This window comes from Notechis scutatus, chromosome 1 (genome assembly GCF_049901735.1).
Source record: "Notechis scutatus isolate UNSWTSFEM ecotype Mainland chromosome 1, rNotScu1.2, whole genome shotgun sequence".
Lineage (NCBI taxonomy): Eukaryota > Metazoa > Chordata > Lepidosauria > Squamata > Elapidae > Notechis > Notechis scutatus.
The window spans coordinates 54079558-54088583 of NC_142009.1; the positions used below are offsets into that span (position 1 = coordinate 54079558).

The following is a 9026-nucleotide window of genomic DNA, read 5'->3' on the forward strand; positions in this document are numbered from 1 at the left end:
TTATGAAATAATTCTTTCTAAACAGGCATAGCTTATGCCCCCTCTCCGTGAATGTCTTTGCTGTGTCATGACTACACCCACTGCAGCCTCAGACAGAAAGGCAAGCTTTTCCTAACTGGGTAGAAAGTTGCAGAGCAGTTTTAGACATTGCAGTGCATCGAACAGAAAGGCCTAGGCCTAGGGAGGGCACAGTCCACACAAACAGATCACATCCCTCTTGTTTGTAGAGGATCTTCAACAATGCACACTTCCTAACTGCAATCCCTATTAATCATTAGGGTACAAGGGGTAGCAATCTAATGGGACAGGGAGCAGAATAGCTCTATGAAAGTTGATCTATGTTGCAATACTGTGTTTCTGGCCCATCTTGCAAAACAGTGTTTCCCAATCTCAGGAACTTTAAGATGTACCTGTTTCAGATCCCCAGAATTCCTTAGCCAACCCACAAATCCGGGGATTTGGGAAGTTGAAGTCCAACATCTTAAAGTTGCTAAGGTTGAGAAACACATATTCTAGGAATATCAGAAGTGAGTTGAAGTCATACACTGTATTCACCTGTAAGGGGAAATTGGGCAGAAGATTATTTTTCCCATCTCATTTCCCCCCCTCGTCCCCTCCCACCCCCTTGGCCATGGGTTGGGAAGGGACTTGAGCAGAGAAACTGGCAGAACTGCCTGCAACTTTCTCTGCTTCTGCTTCTTCACATTGCATTCTTAAGGTCTTCAGCATCTTACAGTATCTGAGAACAGTTATATGCATTGGTAAATATTGAATTGATCTTTGCTGTTATTGAAATTATAATAATCCCAAGTCTTTGGGCTTAAATTGCCAAACCCAGTCTAAACATGTAGCTGACATTGCAACGAACATTCATAATAGTTGAAAGCTTCATTTTAGCAACTCTTTGCTAACTAAGTTTTGCATGAAGGTAAAAATTCAACATGTAACAAATGGCAAATGTCACCTTTGTAATAATTGACATGATTGACCATTTGCAGCAAAATTTCCCAAAGTGAAAGGGCTGCAAGGAGCATCATGACGGAATTACCAGAATTATTCATTTGAAACTTTGCCCGTGGCTTAGATTTCAATGTAGTGAAACCTACTGGGACCATCACATTACGAAGGTTTGGCGAAATGACCTGGTTAAGACCTTTTTCTGGGAATTTAAGATCTAAAAAGAGAGGTGTTCTTTTTGTAATAGGCTTGATATAAGAGTTATTGACAAGAAGAAAGTCTGGTTCATTGATGTTGCTATTCCAGGTGATGCTAGGGTTCAGGAAAAAAAACAATTTGAAAATTGTTTTTTCAAAGGCAGCCAGCCGATCTGGAATAAGAAGATCCTGCCAGGGTCCAGGAATCCCGTTCTGAGCAGCTTTCCTTTGTCGGGTAAGGAGATCGAGAGATCTGCTGGAAAACTTGAGGGAGACGACGGGCAGCGAGAGAAGGAAAAAGACGGAGGAGACGCCGCTGCCGCTGCTGCCGCTTCGCTCCGGCCCCCGCTTAAGCTGCCGTCTCCGACTCTTGTGACCGCCGCTTTCCTTTGTCGGGTAAGGAGATTGAGCGATCTGCTGAAAAACTTGAGGGAGACGACGGGCAGCGAGGGAAGAAAAAAGACGGAGGAGACGCCGCTGCCGCTGCTGCCGCTTCGCTCTGGCCCCCACTAAAGCTGCCGTCTCCGACTCTTGTGTCCGCCGCTGCAACTCGCCGAGAGCTCCCGGGGACTGGAGAGAGAAGGAAGAAAATCCAAGAAGCGCCGGCCGGGAGGATCGCTGGGTGAGCGCTCCAACTTTCTCTCCCAATTCGGTCTCCTGTTGTGGGGTCGCTCCGGAGAGGTTTCCTTCTGGTTCTAAGTCCCCGTGTGAATCCAGAGAAAGGACGATTCGGTAGCCACGTTCTCCATCCCTTGAAGAAATTGAAGAGCTCCGAGGACGGTAATCCCTTCCTCACGATCTAAAAGCCCTTAAATAAGAGTGGAGGGGTACGCCATTTTAACTAGGATGAGCCCGCAGACAAAGAAGACTCCTAATACTACCTCATCACCTCAAAACTTACAACTTTTCTACCTCATCACCTATATCAACGATTAGATAATCAATTTCTATAAAATATTTTATTAATGGTTTAATTGATTTATTGTTTTTTAATTGATTAGTGTGATTAGAGTGTTTAGTACAAATAGTATGATTACTGACTAGTTTAAAAGACCAAAATTCATGTAATTTAATTGAATAGTAAAATCTTTGATTTAGTGGATTTAAATGAACAGTGTGAGTAATGATTAGTGTAAATAATTGACTAGTGATTAGAGTAATTAATTGATCAGGCTGATTGTTGCTTAGGAATATTATCTGACTTGAGAGATTACTACAATAGATTGTTTGATATTGTTTGATGTAATATTGACTATATAGATTACCCTAAATTGTTCATTTAATTAATTCAACCAACGTACTATTTTACCAATATTACCATGCCAAAAGAAAATCCTACCTCAAACCACAACTCAATGAGAAGACAATCCCCACCAATGAACTACAAGACTCCTGCACCAATGAACTTCAAGACTCCTGCACATGCCTTAAATGCTGCAAAAATCTAAAGGATAATAAATACTCCATCAAATGTTCTCTGTGTAAAAATACACTCACCATGACTGCTTGGGATTACCTGAGCAAATGATTCGATACCTAGAATCATCCAATGAGTTTCCATATTTCTGCAAATTATGCATATCCAAACTAGATCTGTCTAAAAGAGATGATACCGCCGAAACCATCAAAACATCCCCAAACATTGAAACCATTGAAACATCCTCAACCATCGAAACCATTAAAACATCCCTCAACACCATATTAGCATCCCTGGACGCCGTAAAAGAAAGAATAACCAACCTTGAAAAAAAAGACACAACACAAAAACCTGAACATCAAATAGCCACAAACCACATCTCCACCCAACAACCACAATCCAATCCAAAACCCAATCCACAAATAAACACAACCCAGACAAATATTGATATCCCAATCCTCATCAGAGAAGCTGTTGAGCGTGAACGGAAACGTCCAAACGCCATCTTATTTGGACTAGAAGACAGCATTGTCAATGATGACATCACAACTGTCCGAAACATCATCAGAGATTACCAAGCATCAACCATCTCCGGTGATGAAATACTTGACATTTCCGCATTGACTGAGAGCTCAAAAATAGAGACGGCTCTGTGGCCCCACGCTTGTGCAGGATCATTTGCAAAAATGAATCAAGCAAACGTAAACTCATTTACACTATAAACTCACTCGCCAAAACCAACACCAACCACAAAAACCTCCGTTGCCGCCTGACTTAACCATACAGCAACGTGCCCGCTCCCGTGCATTCCGCATCGAACTCAAAACCCGTCTAGACAATGGAGAGAAGGACCTGTACATTGACTACCATGCTGACTGTATCAAAAGTAAGACACGTAACCCAATACCCAACTTTTACCCTCAACCACCACCCTACCTCAACCACCTACCACCACCCACCATCACCCAAAACTACCCACCACCCACCATCACCCAAGACTAGGCACGCACGCCCCAACTACCTCAATCCCAACTGCTGCCGGACTTAAATGCAAACTACTCAATGCAAGAAGCCTCGTGAATAAAATACCTGAATTTCTCATCCTCTTAAATATGGCTAACTTCGACATTATATTTGTCTGTGAAACATGGCTCAATGCATCTCTCCCGACTCCATTACCACAGTAAGAGACTATCATGTTTACCGATCAGATCGTGAAAATCGTCGAGGAGGTGGTGTTGCTATATTCTATAAAAAATCCTTACATCTAAAAAATATCCAAGTTACCCAGGAGCTTGCCCTTCCTGAAACCATCATCTGTGAACTATCCTTAAATATCACAATTCGATTCTTACTATGTTACAGAGCACCTGATTATGACATCGAACATGTAAACAAGCTAAATACACTACTAACATGGGCTACATCCTGCCCATACCCTTTTATCTTTCTTGGAGATTTCAATCTACCTCATATCGACTGGACCCTAAATAATTGTACAACTGAAATCATACACACAACCTTCTACAATGCTATTACAAATCTAGGTCTTGAACAACTAGTAACCAACAACACTAGACTAAACAACTGCCTCGATCTCATCTTCTGCAATAGTTTGAATTTAATTTACCGAATACAAACCAAAGAACCCTTTTCCAGTAGTGACCACAATATGATTGACTTTTGCCTCAACATACGTCCACACAAAAATCACCACAATGATGTCATCCCTAATTGTAACTTCAAAAAAGGCAACTATGATCTTATAGATAACGATCTCTCATCCCTCGATTGGCAATCTCTATTCACTGGATGCAATACTGTTGAAGACCATTACAACATTTTTTACTTGAAGTCAAAAGAGTCATCAAACTATATGTTCCAACAACAACTCCAAAAACAAAACAAAAAGCAGATTACCCATATCAATAAGGAAACTTCAATCCAAAAAGAGATCACTCTGGCGGAAAAACAAATCTGGTCACGTTGCTAATTTCAAAAACCGATACAAAAATTTATGCCACCAGATAAAGACCGAATGCACCAATTATCACATTAAACAAGAGGAAAACCTTCTAAGCACCAATTCCACCCGTGCTTTTTACAATTTTGTAAACAACAAACTAAAAGACTCAAGGTCCATCCCTCCCTTGATAGGACCCGATGGTAAAGACTGCAGCGACGACACCATTAAAGCCAACATCTTTAACACATTCTTCGGCTCAGTGTTTGTAAACAGTAATGGATCATGCCCAATGTTTCCTAGCCGTACCACAGATAACAACAATGATCTAATACATATCGATTTTACAGTAGACAACGTTGAAAAAGCACTACGCAATCTAAAACCATCTCTATCTATTGGACCGGATGGAATATGTGCCTACTTCTTAAGAAAGCTATCCACTGCCATAGCCAAACCTCTAAGCATAATCTTTGAAAAATCTTTCAGGACCAGCTCCTTGCCTAACCTATGGTTACAAGCCACAGTCATCCCTATCTTCAAAAAGGGAGACCCAAGCCTAGTTGAAAATTACAGACCAATCTCCTTATGCTGCGTCACCTGTAAAGTCATGGAATCAATTATTAACCAATCCATCATCCTCCATTTAGAGACAAACAACCTACTCTCCAATAAACAATTTGTTTTCAGAAAAAACTATCCTGTAATCTGCAACTCTTACACTGCAAAAACATATGGACTACACAACTCGACCAGGGCAAAGCAATAGACGCAATCTACATAGACTTCTGTAAAGCCTTTGATTCAGTGGTACACGACAAACTACTCCTAAAAATAAAATCTTATGGTATCTCTGGACAACTGAATAACTGGATAGAAGCATTCCTGTCAAACAGACAACAAATGGTCAAAATCGGGAACGCCTATCAAATCCAGTACCTGTCAATAGTGGTGTTCCCCAAGGCAGTGTTCTAGGACCAACTCTCTTCATAATCTACATAAACGACCTTTGTGATCATATCAAGAGCAATTGTGTTCTCTTCGCTGATGATGTAAAGCTGTTCAATACCACAGACAATACTACTACCCTACAAAAAGACCTAGACTATGTATCTGAATGGTCTAACATATGGCAACTTCAAATCTCAACAAATAAATGCTCTGTCTTACATATTGGTAAAAAAAATCAGAAAATAAAATACAAGCTGAATAGTCAAGATCTTGTTGATGACCCAAGCTCTGTAAAGCAGGGGTCCCCAACCGCGTCCGCGGACCGGACCGGGCAGCGGAACAACCCTTACCGGGCCGCTGGTTGCTGGGCGCCGCCATCTTTTTGGTAAAAAGCGCTTCTGGTGAGCTTTTCCGGGTAGAAAGCTCACCGGAAGCGCTGTTTCGTCATAAAGATGGCGGCGCCAGCGCTTCGATGAGCTTTTCCGGGTAGAAAGCCATTTCTACCCGAAAAGCTCACCAGAAGCGAGCGCCATCATCTTTTTGATGAACAGCGCTTCGTGACGTCACCGAAGCGCCTTTTCGTCATAAAAGATGGCGGCGCCCAGTTGACGCCGCGTACCGGGCGCGGCGCCAGCTGATGTCAGAACCGGGCAGCGGCGTCGAAAAGGTTGGGGATCCCTGCTGTAAAGGACCTGGGAATACTCACCTCTAATGATCTAAGTGCTAGAGCCCACTGCAACTACATAGCCAAAAAGGCATTAAGAGTTGTTAACCTAATCCTACGTTGCTTTTTCTCTGGTAATATCTCACTACTAACCAGAGCATACAAAACATTTGCTAGACCAATACTCGAATACAGTTCATCAGTCTGGAATCCTTATTACGTATGTGATATTAGCACAATTGAGAAAGTCCAGAAGTATTTCACAAGAAGAGTTCTCCACTCTTCTACTCGTTGTAGAATACCTTATGCCACCAGACTCGAAATTCTAAAACTAGAAAACCTTGAATTACGCCGCCTTCGGTCCGACTTAAGCATGGTATATAAAATCATACATTGCAATGTCCTACCTGTCAATGAATACTTCAGCTTCAACCATAACAACACAAGAGCACACAACAGATACAAACTCAAAGTAAACCGCACCAAACTTGATTGCAGGAAATACGACTTCAGCAATAGAGTGGTCAATGTCTGGAATACTCTACCCGACTCTGTAGTCTCTTCCCCAAACCCCAAAAACTTTAACCTTAGACTGTCTATTATTGACCTCACCCCTTTCCTAAGAGGTCTGTAGGGGCGTGCATAAGCGCACCAACGTGCCTACCGTCCCTGTCCTATTGTTTCTCTTATTCTTTTATTTTTCTTATATGTACCCATTTCATATATTCACAACTATGTATACACTTGTACTTATTATCTTGTAAACAATTGACAAATCAAATAAATAAAATAAATAAATAAATAAAAAATAAATAAAATAAAAATAAAAATATTAGGACCTGCAGATTGAATTTGAACACTCATGAAAAAAAAACCTGTTGTTATACCAATAGCAATCAGAATCCTCAGAGCTATACTTAAAATACTTCTCAATGTGTGGAAATATTGAATGTATCACACCTGAATACTAATTTTACCACACACAAAAAAAATCCTGCTGGGAACTGCCTATATGCTTAGACATTGGCTTAGTAATTCTTAGGTCCTTGGTTAGGACTTGAATTATTAAGTTTCCACCAGACTATGAATCTCACTGTAGATTGCACACATGTAACAATAAAGTGTCATAAATAGCTTGGCTATGATGTGCTTCTGTGTTTTTATCTTCAGAAATACAGACCTAATCGTTCTTGGTTGCTTGCTGAGTATTTATTCCTATTTTTAATGAAATGGTTTTATGTTACAGCATATAATAAACCGGAAATCCACTTGTCTCTGTAACCTGTATTAGCCAGCGCAGTTTCAAATCTCTGACTGAAAAGAGGAGTTAATAATTCAATCTTCACAATATCATCGACCTAGAGAAATCGATGGAATGAGAGAATATATTCCAAGAACAGTACTGTACCATTCATCTAGATAAGCCAAGATGATAGGTGGCTCCATAGCTCAGTGGTTAGAGCACTGGTCTTGTAAACCAGGGGTCGTGAGTTCGATCCTCGCTGGGGCCTAGCATTTTTTTAAAAAAACACTCGTTAGGGGTTTTTTAAGTGTTCTGTGTGCAATTTAGCACAATACGTTCAATATAGAAATTTAAGGTCGGTGACAGCTCTATTGTCCACAAACAGATGCAATTACTGATTGCAAAATGCTGACAATCTAATTTACTAATAGCTTACTTAGTGCAGGTGAAATCAAACCATTTTATCTATATCTTGAAATCGGATGCTTGCCTCGAACGACTGCTTCCTGCGCAAAAATGATGCTTGGTCAGCTAGGATCCCAAATGAATTTTAGGTCCGAAGGACAATAAGAAGTGAATGAGTAGTATAAAATCTGTAGCGTATGTTGTCATTCCAAGACAAGACCAGCAGGTGGGGCTGCCGATCAAGGAATACAGAGGAAAGGGCAGTGGCAGCAGAAAAAGATTTATTTGGAACAAGAAGAAAAAAACTGAGCACGCTATTGAAATGCTTAGCCTTCCGTCCCGTATATCCATGACACCCAGACAGTATTTGGATGTTAGATTAGTCAGATTTATATTCCGCCCGAATCCCCGAGTCCAGCTTCTCTTACAGGGTTGTTATGGGAAAAGTGAATTTGGGTGGGCCCAGAGAGCAGCTAGTCTGAAGTCACTTCATCGGGGCATGCTGGTGGATTTATTACAGATTAACAGAGTTGGAAAGGACCTTGCAGGTCATCTAGTCAAAACACCAGCACCACCACCACCACTCTGCACAATTGTTGCACAAGAAGTAAAAGGTGTGAGGCATTATTTAATTATGTTACCCTATATAGAATCAATGGGAAAGATCACCTAAGCATTCGGAAAAGTAGTATCTACACTTTAGGAAGCGAAAATCACAATAAACTCTTTAACAAAGCCATCTGAGGTGAAAGAGTTTAAAAATATTGATAGTAAGAAATGGGGAGGTAAATCTGGGAAGGGAAAACAGCTGTCCACCCAAAGCTAGGCTCAACATTTTAAAAAAGGAAACAATCCTTTGATTTTACAAATTATAACAGCCATTTTTTAACCCATTAATAAACCAGGGCCCAAGTCCTCAAGATCTGACCCAGAGAGGAAATTTCCAACCACCTGAGATTTTTGTAGCCTTTTTCAAAATTATTGTTAAATTCAGATTAACATTACAGATTAACGGAATTGGAAGGGATCTTTAGGTCATCTAATCCAACCCCCTACACCATCTCTGACAAATGGCAGTCCAATCTCTTCTTGAAGGTCTCAAGCGATGGCGCTCCGACAACGTCTGAGGGCAAGTTGTTCCACTGGTTAATTGTTCTCACTGTCAGAAAGTTTCTCCTTTTTTCCAGGTTAAATCTGTCCTTGTTCAGTTTCCATCCATTATTCCTTGT

General features: G+C 40.9%; 1 non-coding gene across 1 annotated transcript; it reads left to right on the plus strand.

Annotated features, from left to right (window-relative positions):
* The first annotated feature begins 7587 nt into the window (after positions 1-7587).
* Positions 7588-7660, plus strand: TRNAT-UGU (transfer RNA threonine (anticodon UGU)). Its single transcript has one exon. It is a non-coding gene; the product is annotated as a tRNA-Thr (tRNA).
* Positions 7661-9026: the final 1366 nt, after the last annotated feature.